Source organism: Pollicipes pollicipes, unplaced genomic scaffold, assembly GCF_011947565.3.
Source record: "Pollicipes pollicipes isolate AB1234 unplaced genomic scaffold, Ppol_2.1 Scaffold_7261;HRSCAF=8764_pilon_pilon_pilon, whole genome shotgun sequence".
NCBI lineage: Eukaryota > Metazoa > Arthropoda > Thecostraca > Pollicipedomorpha > Pollicipedidae > Pollicipes > Pollicipes pollicipes.
Genome location: NW_023597054.1, coordinates 16,622,508 through 16,635,294, shown reverse-complemented (window position 1 = coordinate 16,635,294; position 12,787 = coordinate 16,622,508). Strand labels below are relative to the sequence as shown.

The 12,787-nt window shown below is 54.2% G+C and overlaps 2 protein-coding genes across 2 annotated transcripts in view; both read left to right on the top strand.

Moving 5' to 3' along the window:
- Window positions 1-12,787, top strand: part of loco (regulator of G protein signaling family member locomotion defects) — a 52,958-nt gene that overhangs the window by 35,280 nt on the left and 4,891 nt on the right. The window lies entirely within an intron of this gene.
- LOC119111107 (semaphorin-5B) overlaps window positions 1,811-12,787 on the top strand; it is a 45,679-nt gene continuing 34,702 nt past the window's right edge. Inside the window, exon 1 of the mRNA XM_037234934.1 lies at window positions 1,811-1,914. The gene's annotated coding sequence lies outside the window, so the exon portion shown is untranslated. The remainder of the gene's footprint in view (window positions 1,915-12,787) is intronic.

Sequence of the window (12,787 nt, the reverse complement as noted above, 5' to 3'; positions counted from 1 at the left end):
AACCCAGCAATCGCACACAACAACGGCGCCCGGTCAGACAAGTCAGTCGGTGATAAATTAGTGATTATATATTAATGATCCACCCAACTCCCCAAATTTATTGCTTCTCAATCTATATCTTATCTTGTATTCGTTAAAATTCACTTTGATTTCTTACTACATCTTTAGTTAGTTACTAATTGCAGCCACACTACTATGCAGCATATTAAAATATTTTTTTCTAGAGCCACAGGGATATAGCGCATTCCTGCAGTGCCGGTGTCCCAGAGCATATGTCGATGCGTGTTCGGATGGGCTGTCAGTTGTCCTCCGCGCGATGGGGGACCGGAAGGCTTCCCCAGGCCCACAGCAGAAATGACCAACCTCAGCTTTCGGCAGCCACGCGCTGTTACGATAGTAGACAAGCAGCTCGCATGGGGAGAAACGATACATTTGTGGTGAGGATAGCTCACCCACTTGATCCGAGAAAAGCTGGAGCCGCTGATTTTCAAGCGTTCTACGACTTGAGTGTGTATCTCGTGTACCGGACTAGATGGAGGCTTAAAAAATATTGTATTCGCACATGCCTGCATAAAAATGTCAGTTGATCTGAAAATAACATCATTATTGACCCATCTGAGAGATCCGCGGCCGACCGATTCGGCTCACCGCGGCATAGTGTGGTGAGTACAAACCGACTGATAGTGTTGTATGTTCGGTAACCATTAACTGCTTGCTAGGTTGACAGACGGCACAGAAACATGTACTTTATCGCCATTCGATGGAGCGGACATTATGTTGCAGTCTGGTATGGTCTGATAACAATGAGTGATGCATTTCTTGCATTGTTTATTGTCAAATGAATGTAGTTCATAACTGATCCGTCTGTCACCAGTGATAACTGCACACCTTGTAACGTTAAGGATTGACAACGTAATAAAAGTTTGCTAGATAGCACACACACACACACACACACACACACACACACACACAACACACACACACACACACACACACACACACACACACACACACACACACACACACACACACACAGATAGCAAAGATACAGTAACCGTCTGTTTGATTGATAGTCAATGATGTGGGGATGCTCCATCAATACAATGTTTACGAGCTGAGAATGATATTATCACGCTACAACGTAACACAACATCTCGGCCTTATGAATTGTGATAGCGATACCTGCAATGTAATATTCGGTTCAAAAGCGGTGTTGGCAGTGATCTGTTATAACAACGTTCGACAATGCAGACAAATGCAGAACGCATTCAGGTGAGGCAATTTACGTGTCATCTTACATGTCTCCTCATTCTTTTATTGCAATCCATTAACCACTTGGCTTAGACGGGAATGCATATCAGGGGTATTGTGTACATCTGATATGCCATCGAGCGGTTATGTAGTCATGTGGGGAATGGCCTGGACCAGGTAGTTTTCGCGGACCGCAGAGGCATAACGTCACCATTCGCGCCTATACGCTACGGTGTGGCATGTCGCCTGTGCGCGAAGTGATGTACCGAGGCTCGTGCCACTGAACGCCGCCTAGCCGCCTTCCTGGAGTCGCCTCCGTGCCGTGTGACGCGCTGCACCCGTGCCAACAAGCACCTGCTCGCCGGCCGCCTGGAGTCGCCTCTGCGGCGCGGCGCGCGTGCCTGTCCCGGGCCGCCCCCCGGCCGGGCGGACCGGCCGGGTGGCTGGGGCGGCCGGGCTCGCCAGTGGCGCCCGCTGCGGTGAGCGGGCAGGTGGGCGGCGCAGGTGTCCCGGCCGGGTAGGTGCGCGCGCGCGGCGGGCCAGCGCCGGATCGCGACCGGCGGCGGCCCCACGCCGAGTGTTGACTCAGGAGGCTCGGCGCCGGACCGCGCGCCGCGAGACGTCGGCGCTGCGACCGGCGGGACCGCAGACCGCAACTCACAGGTGGGTGGTCAGCCGGGGGCGGGGCAGCGTCGGCCGCGGCCGCGCACGCACGGCCGGCTTGTTGGTTTTGGCCGGGGGTGAGCGCTGGCGGCACCAGCGCTGGCGGCACCAGCGCTGTGAGCGCCGATCGTCAGCTGCTCAGGCCAGTGCCCCCCCCCCCCCCGCCCCCTCCCCCCAGCACCCGTACACACCAAACCGGTTTCGGCGAGGCGGTGGCAGCGTGCCTCCGCACCTGGAGAGCCAGGCGTCGATTTAAAACACTTGTCGGTCACGGGAGAGACCGAGCTTAAGCATGTGAAGCCTCCAATAGGGGAGAAATGTCATGGGAAGTTTCCCCAGCTCTGAAGTAGGTACGCTCCCTGCGAGGCGGTCACGCAAAAGTAATGTCGCTGACCTTCGCGGGGTATTCCGCACTGCATGGCGCCGCGACAGGCCGGCGCCAGGTCGGCCGGCGCCAGGTCGGCCGGACAGCGACAGCCGGTCACGGCGTCTCCGGTGTGCCATTGCGACCGGTGGCACCACCTCCTGGCTCCCCCGGCTGTGCCGCACCGGCCGCGCTGTCTTGGTCCACGCGCCGCTAATTGGTGCCGCCGCGTCCTTGAGTGCGTGGCCTGCATCAGCGACCGCTGACCGCAGAAACCGCAGCCGCCCGCGGCGCTCCGCAGGCCAGATCGTGAGCTGGTTAGTGATGGGCAAAAACTGGGGCGACCGAGTTTATCCCCAGGGCGTGTTTCGTGAAGAGCTTGCAACGATTCCAGGCGTGAGTTTAGCTCGCCGGTGTTTTGCGCACCTTAGGTAATTATGGAGTTAATGAGGCAAATTATGTCAATGAAGTAAGAATTCGAAAATCACGAATAGGTTGCACCGAAAGCCTTGTCAAAACCGAGCATTTTTATTTGGATATGAAGGAAGCACAGACGTGTTGCCCTAGACTATTTTGTACTTCTTATTTGTTCAGTAATTTTCTTTTCACCCTTGGTAATTCAGCAAAGCGTGGGCTTGCATGGAAGGCATGGGTGGCCGGTAGGAAAGGTGTGCACCCCAAGGTGTGACGCTTCACTATGTGATCATTTCTTCCACAACGTTCCGGTCGAAAACAAAGCGCCTCAATATTTCAGGTTGGCTATGATCTGCCGGACTGCAAAGCTGCTTGTTGGAATATGTTCTACATAGAACAGATAAAGCACTTACATGGGCCCATTAAACTCGCATTCGTCGAATCACACCGCGTGTCACTGTTTTAATCTGATCTTGCCATGGCGGGTGGCGCGTCATGGTCCGGCGACTAGTCACAGTTAGACGGAAAGACCAAACGTTGGAGCTTATCACACCGCTCCTCGAGGTGGCTATCGGTGCCTTGCCCGAGAAATGACTAAGAGGAGAACGGGACCTAACGGCGGTCAGTCAACGCCGACGCTCACTGGTGTGAGAACAGCTGCAATGAGCATCACGTCAACAACATAAGGGTATCTGGCGTCTGGGCTGGATGATAAAGTAACACACATTGTAGATTCGCCGTCTTACCCATGTCTATAAAAACAACAACCGCCATAGCGAGCCAAACCCTCTGACGATGTGTTGATACAGCGCATCCAGTGACGGCTCGGGAACAAAGGTCAATCGGCCACATACACGTCGTCATCCGCCAGAAGAGACGCGTCAACATTACAAAACGCCACACGTTTCGTCACTGAACACACGCAGCGTTCGCTGAGGCCGGAGCCGCGCGCCCACGCCTCAGCTCAGGGCCCGCGGGTGCCACACGGGGGCGCCGTCACGTCGAAGGCCGAGTTCCCAGAGGCACAGGTGCTGGGATCCTGGGCGCCGCGGATGTGACCAGGCGGCGCGTCGCGGTCGGCCCGGAGCCCGGCGCGTGACGCGGCGCTGCCCAGGTGCGACGTCGACCTCGCGAGCTCTCTCTGCTTCTGTTTGGCCAGCACTTCACGGCGCGCGCCGAACCACCGCGTTCCCGGCACCCGGGCGAGAGGGGAGAATAGCGCCGCCCGGGAGAACCAGCGGGCGCTCGGCCGGCCAGAAGGGTTGTTATGTCCCAGAACGGCGCTACGCCCAGCTTCGAGGCGGGGGCAGATGGCCGGCTCGTAAACATGGTTTTGAAATGGGGTGGGACGAGGACGCCGCGCGGCGGGGTTCTACTGCCGACATAAACCTGGTTACGAGCAGTGGTAACCTTGTTGCCATACCACGACTAAAAGGCCGGGTTAAGCATACGAGGGGTCTGCAAGTACACGCGCGTGTATTTTGTGCGACGTTGATTTTTCGACACCAGGTGCCTTTAAATCTCGGACGGGACAAAGGCATACGTGTGTTGGTCGTTGCGCAGCTGCAACTCGCAATGTACAGCGCAGCCGTGGGGCGTACAGGCGTATCTATAAAGCTTTATCTCAACAACCGTCTGTCACGTTCAAATACGAGTGTTGGGGTGCGATGCAGGCAGTGGGGTGCAGGGACCACCCGGTCACGTACCTCCCTATTGGACGGCGAGCGTGTGGGCCGTGCTGTTTGTGACCTGACGGCGGTCGGAGGACGTAGCGTTGTTTGCGACAGGCTCGCTGGAACCGGATATCAAAGTACGTGACGTTACATTTTCGTGGCACGGTGAACAGTGCTTGTAATCGGCGCGCAAACAACACAGCCGATATTTACGCAGTTGTCGCCGGCTCATTATAGCTGCTTGGTCGACTTCCTAAAACGCGATCCGCAACCGTTCTTTGCTTGCAATGCACGTTTCTGCTCATGCAGCGTCATGGGGTTAATACTGCATTGCTCCGGGAGATGTGGGCCATTGTCCCATCTTATTGTTTCCGTCGTGCTAGTTTGAAGCAACAAGCACTAAAGGTGTGCCCTCCGATGTTGGTGCAGGCTCCAGTGAGAATGGTTAGGTGCTGAAGACTCAGAAATTCAGCATATTGTACAGATGATCTGGGCGCCTTTTACTCCCTTGGTGATCAACCCCTCAAGCTTTATACCTAAAGCAATCAAGAAGTGGTAAATGTATAAAACGACAGGCAGGGTCAATCGCCGTCAAATGAGCTGGATTTTTTTGCTGTTGGTAAAGGGGGTGGGGCAGGCGTCCAGTGCCGCGAGCGTCATGCACACAAATGGCTTGGTTTAGATTAGAGCTGTAAACCTGCTGCCTGCTTGTCCGCTAGAGCTGACGGCAATGAAGTGGCCAATTCAGCGCTCTAATTTGACCCTAACCTACTCCGATCCAGGGCACGGGAAAGCGCCTCTTGTGAGAGTCCACTGCGGTGTCTGCATCTCACCTATACCCCGCCAACATGCAGGGTGGCGACACCTCTGACCCGCGCAGTTACATGCCCGAGCACACCACAAACCGACCTCCACCCGCGTCCGTCCCGCCTGTCTCGGAGCGACGGCCATCTCTCTGCGAGAGGTCTCTCCAGGCCGTCCGGACGCCACAGGTGTGGGCCGGCGCGCAGGCCCCGCCGCGGCGCTGCCCTGCTCGGGACGTGCCGCCGCCGCCGCCGCCGTTTTTACGGCGTGGACGTGCCGGGCCGGGCCGGGCCGAGCGGCCGCCCGCGGCGGTCAGGTCACTCGAGCGGCGGCCGCGGAGGCTGGCTCATGGCCGGGCGCCAGACACGGCCGCGGGCAGGGTTAGCACCCTGACCGGTGCTGGCTCGAGCCGGAGTCGGTACTGACCGGTGCTGGCTCGAGTCGGGGTCGGTACTGACCGGTGCTGACTTGAGCTGGGGTCGGTACTGACCGGTGCTGACTCGAGCTGGGGCCGGTGCTGACCGCTGCTGATTCGAGGCGGGTTCGGCACTGACCGGTGCTGACTCGAGCTGGGGTCGGTTCGGACCGGTGCTGACTCGAGTCGGAGTCGGTACTGACCGGTGCTGACTCGAGCCGAAGTCGGTACTTACCGGTGCTGACTCGAGCTGGGGTCGGTACTGACCGGTGCTGACTCGAGCTGGGGCCGGTGCTGACCGCTGCTGATTCGAGGCGGGTTCGGCACTGACTGGTGCTGACTCGGGAGCGAACGGCGATGACCGATAATCACCCGAGCTAATCTGTTTTGGCGGGCAGGTTTTGGCAGGTTTAAATCGGTCTTGGTACAGATTGAGATGGGACATGCCACCGCACAAATCTTCCAGGTCCCATTAGCCGCAGCCGTCTGCTCATCATGGCAGCCGAAAAAGATCACATGCACTCCTACTTTATAGGTGATACCTTGCACAAGAGCGTTTCGGCCGGACCTCATTTTCAAGCATCCGCGGAGCGAAGCTCGCGCCATTTCAGGAGGAGCACGCCTGCCGAGCACGCTAGCCCCTGCTATCAGAAACGTCACCAAAATCGCAGTGAGCTGTTTACAGTCTGCGTGGATGCAAGCTAAAGCGAATTTTTGTCGCAGTGTGTCAAATTACTGGCGCATTGTGAGGATCACAGATGCAACTTCTACAAGTACGGTGTCAAAATGGCGAAGACAGCAAACGAGAACATTGTCGTTGGGGCCACCATCCGTATGACATGACGTTTCTGGCATTATTTATTCAAGGGCGTGGGTGAAATAGCCATCATGTAACCGCAGTCTTCTACAAAGAAGCCCACGAAACAAATATGCGGCAGGCGGGGCTCACTTGCGAGTGTCTCCATGAAATGGTCGTGTGTCTTACCGATTACACCGCTTAGAGCATAATTACGCTTCATCCATCCCGATGGTAGGAAAATCGGACAGCGTGAAGAGCCCTGGTATGTAGTTTGAGATGTAGGCAGGTCGCGCAAGACCAGATAGGGCCGGAAACTACCTACAAGACCGAGTTTCCTGTAGACAATGGTCTATGTCGCCTCATGTTAATCGTTGCCGGCTGGTGTCGTCTCGACCTATTGTGGGTGACCGATATGGACCCGCACTGAACGTCACAGGCCTGTGGTGACCCTCAGGTTGCCGCTACAGCCCGGTGCCGACCCGGGCTGACCGGTGCCGGTCGGCGGCGTCGCCTCCTTTCACCGGCAGCCGCGCCGCCTGCCTTCCGGCCAGCGACGTTACGCAGTCTAATTGGCGCGGACGGATCGGCGGCGGCGCTGATTGGCTGTCGTGATAGTCCGGCCGGCGCAGGTCTGCCGTCGATCACTCGGCCGATCAGCGGCCGTTGCGAGAGCCTGATGACGCCAGGTCGGCGGGCTTGCGAGCCGTCCGGCACGTCCACACCTCAGCGAATACATTGCGTACGGCCGCGGCATAATAGCCATCCGTACATTGGAGAAGGCAGCTGCGGAATTTATGGCGCGCATTGCCGTTTTGAACAGGGCATAAAACAGGCCCGATGTAAATCAGGCAGCCGGCATGACGCTTCGATAAAAGTGAGCATGCATCATATGCTACTCGGAATGCATTCACTATGCCCGCTTGCGATGAACTCATGCAGCGTTTGTCGCAATGTGTTGACGAACCACGCAAATTAGGGCGACTGGGGGCACAGGGATACACGTTACTGTCACTAACAAAACCTCGGCCATACGGGGTTCCTTGCTTACTTGATGCTAGGAAAATGCGGTCATATTCATTAGAATCGTTATTTTTATTTCATTTAGCCTAATTGTGTACGCAAGAATGAAGATATAGTCCATTTATCTTTGGCTCCGGTACGACGCTAAAAAGGTCGTAAGAATCACGCCGGGATACAAAACATTTCTACACGATGTGAAGACATTTATGCTACTCGGAAATATTGTTTGGTAAGTATCATAATGGAATAAACATTGGTACGCAATGACCCCGCATTGACCTTACATTCAGCAGGATTATTTTGTATACTCTTAAGAAAAACCGAACTAGAGTAACATTGTGACGTTTAGTGCTCACGTCAGGTAAAAGAGTTGTTTATTTTAACAACCATAATTAAATCCGTCTCGGGCTTGTTATCAAGTTGAAGACATGACCCACTTGTTCCACAGAACACAGGACAACAGGAACAGCAGTTCCAAACCGTCCGATCGCTTCGCCTTGCACCTGCACTAAACGCCATAATCGTTAACATCTGAGAACATAAACTGCTCTCACGAGCAAGAGTAACCTGCAAGACGGATCAGTTTTCAAAACGGGTCACGTACACTGGGGGACGCCGGTGAAACAGTCTTTCATGAAAGGATTTGCAATTTTGTCGACATCCTTTTCAATGAATCTGGACACGCATAGGCTTGGCCGATGCGGATAGACTCAAGTGATTGGTGTGCACATTGTGCAATCCGTCAGGACCCAATGAACAATCTGTGCGTACGTGTTGAGCTCCGAGTCATTGCGTCCATCACCCGTATACCGCTTGTCACGGGGGCGCCCTCGGTCAGGAGCAGACCTCGGTCATGAGAAGACCTCTGTGAAGGGCACACCCTCGGTCCGGAGAAGACCTCGGTCAGGAGCAGATCTCTGTCAGGAGCACGCCCTTGGTCAGGAACACGCCCTTCGTCAGGAGCAGACCTCAGTCAGGAACATGCCATGCCAGGAGCACGCCCTCCGTCAGGAGCAGAGCTCTGTCAAGGGCACGCCCTCGGTCAGGAGCAGACCTCTATCAGGAGCAGACCTCTGTCAGGAGCACACCCTCAGTGAGGAGTAGACCTCGGTCAGGAGCACGCCCTTGGTCAAGAGCAAACCTCCGCCAGCAGCAGACCTGTCAGGAGTACGCTCTCGGTCAGGGGTACGCCCTTGGTCAGGAGCAGACCTCTGCCAGCAGCAGACTTGTCAGGAGTACGCTCTCGGTCGGCAGATCGTACTCCTGACTTGTGGTGGTACGTACGCCCTTGGTCAAGAGCAAACCTCCGCCACCCCGGAAGAGCGCCGCCGACCGGGCGGCCGGCGATAGGTCAACAGCTCCCCGCCGGGTGGCGCGGTCGGGCGTGGCCTCCAGCCGCGCCGGGGTCGGCCGGCCGCCCACCCACGCCGCCGCCGCTGACCGCCCCCGCGGAAGCAGAGCGCTCTTCCGGCCGGGTGGCGGCGCCCTGCAGCCCGCGGCCGGCCGCTCGAGGCCCAGTCGTGGCTGCTGCTGCTGATCGGCTGCCGCTGACCCGCTGCCTGCAAGCGTGTAACATGGGGTCAGGGCGAGGGAAATTGTTTCCGAAGACCCTATTGAATAAAACATGGGTGATTGATGAATGAGGCCGGGGGCATACCAACTGCCGACATCAGTTTCCACCCACAGAACATGGAATCGGCTGTGCTAATGGCCGTTTTGATGGCCCGTGGATTCTTTTGTTATTTCTCGCGCTTGCTATTTATGTCTGACATGGACTGTACCTATTTGTGTCCCAAAAGTTATGGTTATTGAGCGCAAACACGGCGTACGATGCAGCGACGCCTTGGTTTACTGCGGTAGTGTGCAGCCAAGGACGTGCAGCATCATCGCTCCCTGCACCAGCATCGCAAGACATGGGAAGTCCATACCACATTACTACATAGCGTGACAGCATGATACGTGATAGCGCAGCTATATGACGTGTCGTGGCGTGACTCACCGGTAACTTCGCATAACGAGCGAGACTCCCTTACCTTCCGAGTGCGATCCTAAATGGCGGAGTGTCTCTCCCGTGCGTCGCTTTGTCCTTTGGAACAGTGTGCCAACCGTTGATATGCTCTGTTTTGTATAATTATGCTGTCTCGGTATGGAATGTTTGTTTTCGCCGGTCTTTCGCTCTTTTCGTTGCAGCTGCTTTGCAGTGTTCACACTTCCGCGTGGACGAAACATGGGTTAACAGTACTACAGTGCATCGAGCGCCTTTCACCCCGAGACAGATGCCGTACGAGCTGAGATGAAGTGCCGCATCTGCCTGAGCAGCACAGCCGCTACTCAAAAACAATTTTTTGGCAAGCCTCATCGTGGCTTCATTTCCTAAAGCTGTCATCAGAAGCTTGTCGTTGACAGCTTTAAGTTTGAAATCAGCCATCCAGAAGCTTACATTCCCATTACCTCGACGTTCCAGTGGCGTCCTGACGTGCGAAAACATGTCGACACGAGCGGTATAGTTTTTAGCAAGAATTTCACGGATATGTTGACTGCGATTTGGTTTCTATTCTGTTTCTGTGTATTACTTATGTGGGGACAAATTGCCTTACCAGACGTTGTCAGGGATATTTACTTCGCATTTCTGCTGCGCCAACCGACAGGTCAAAGGTGACGCTGTGCCGGCACTTTAGGTAGGTGGTCCTTAAAGTGACCTTAAGGCACACCGTCAGAATTCGTGTGTGACCCCATCCTGGTTCGCGATAGCCTGTTGCGTCCCTTGGCAAAATGGCATCTTAAGTGCCTCTGATTAATGCTTTCCATTGGCCATTAGACACATGCTTGCTCTATTCGATAGAAATGGTTTTGGTCGCGGAATTTTTTCGATAATTGTGGCCGAAAGCCTCCATTGAAGATGAGGAGGATGTCACATTCCGTTGCGTATAACATGCGACCACCAACACAAGTCTGCGACAACCCAGCTTGATACCGGGCGTAAGACCGCCAAAACTTAAAAACCCTCTGCAAGAATGAGCGTGTTAGCTACCACTGTGCATCATGCGAGAAGCGTGTCTTAGTTGTCGCAAGTGTGGAACAGGGCGTTGGTTAGATTTGAAGTGTAGGAGGCCGTCAGTGCTGCAAGTAGCGCCAACTCACTTCACCGTGGTCAGCCATCGGCGCGCCTGGCCGGGAGCTGACCACAGCACAGATAGCTGAATGCCCCAGCCGGTTTGTCGCGTCACATTGCGGCAAGGCTTTTGCGCTGCTGGCACGATAGGCTTAATGTGATGTCTTGATAGAAAGAGCTATTACAAGCACTCGTGCGATTTACTACGAAGGCATTTTGCTCGCAAGGTCTTCTTTTTGCTAATGAAAACAAAGTAAGCTTGGGCGAACAGATAACAACCTTTCTTGATATTGATCACCAAGAGGTCCAATAAAAAAGAAATAAGAAAAAGCCGTGTTTCAAATGAGAAAAACCTTGGTTCTCAAGGATACAGTCGCCAAAATTGTTAAGCTTTCACTCAGAAGGCGGCACTTTCCTCATCATTGGATATATACACGCATACACATATGTACACATAGTGGCCACTAACTACTTTTACTGCTACCACATCGGCATGTCCAGTTGTTTTAAGACCTCAGCAAAGCCTGCAGCTCATACTCAAAGCTACTTTTGAAACTCTTATTATGTCGTGCCAATCCAGCTAATGTATGCAGTATATTCATGTTGTAAATTTATCTTCATTGTGGTTCCAAACATCTGCTTAGCTACCATTAAGACTTCATAATGCCGTTTACAAAGATGTATATGCCAGCACAGGTCATTACCACGACAAATAAATAAACAGGCCCTGCAGCATATCAGGACAAATGGAAAGCCATCATGACAAGCCAACGCCGCTCAAGATGCCTCTTAGCGTCAGATGTTGGCGTAATGGCGAATTGACTGAGGGCCGGGTAGACCGTGGCATGACATGGGTGGACCAGGGCCGGGTGGCCCACCGGGTTCACGTGAGAGTGCAGCATGGACCCAAGGCGACGCGTCGCAGCGATCACTTAAGCAGCAGGCTGGCTTCACCGCCGTTTTTTGTCGCTGCCCGTTCACGATGGTGACCGCCGCGTAAACAATTGTTTTGCCGGGGAGTCACTTCTGTGTTCCGTCTCTAAGTTCACCTGTTTTACCTCTTAGTACATCAGAAGTGGAGCAATGTTTAATTGCTTGCATTCCTGTCCATCGCTGGTATTACGGATCGCAAAAGCTCAGCTTAGAGGCAGGATGTGCCTGCTCATCGGTATTGTGAACGGCCATTGGTCATGATCTGAACCACAAGTAGGCTTATATAACAGCGTGCACAGAACATTAATTTCAGCATCACTTCGTGCAGCAGGGAACGTATGAAGCCTTAAAGAAGAGGCAAAAAGATGATGCCATCCGTTGTCCAAGATGCGAGGTACTAACTCCTTATATGGTCTGAAGTTCCTTTGAACTTTAACTGAATCTGAATTTCGGAGACCATTTTTGCTTTTGTTCTGCTTGTCCATCTTTCCTGAGACAAACGGCACGAACTGTAGGCTTTACGTCGGTATTAAAGCATAACCAAATGCATCCCAGGCAAATGCAGACGCATTAGGGAAATAGTTACAGCTCTGATTTTTGTTCCCCCTTTGCAAGCGTGCCAGTCGCACTCAAGAGACGCGAGGCCCATGGCACGTCCGACCGAAGCCAAGCTGTGTTCTCGGCAGGCTAACGCTGGTGGCCGCCGCCTCATCATTGACTGCCGCAGGCTAACGTGGACTGTTGCCAGCCCGCCGAACACGCCTTGATCACGTTTGGCAGCATGCTGATCGCCGGCGGTGCTAGCTGAGCCGCGGGCAGTTTGTCTCGGTCCGGCTGACGTCGCTGACGCTGATGTCCGGCCTCCCGCTGAGATCCTGTCACCATCGTTGCATAGCGTGTTGGTGCCGCTGTTTGTGCCTCCGTCTGCAGATATGAAGTGGCGAGGCTTGTATCGGTGGGCGTTTCCCGCCTGCCCTCATTCGTTGTGAGCTTGTCACGCCACCATAACGTAGATGACAGCACAATGCTATCTCGTTTGCATTGTCATCCGTTGGGGGCATTCAGAAAAGATAAAAGACCATATGTAGTCAAATAGTATGTTGTCATGGGCCGTCTCCGTGACTATAATTATGCCTGTAATGCACGGTCGAAGTTCCAAACAATAAATGCATGCATTACTCACCCATGCCAGGCCTGGTTAAATACATTAACTGTTTGGGAACAGTAATAGGCTTCATATTCGCGGATAATGATTTATTGGGTCCATTAGGGTTTCTCGTAGATGGGATCGGCCCAGTGCCGCCTGCCACTCATCACGTGAGCACTGAGCAGACGTCCT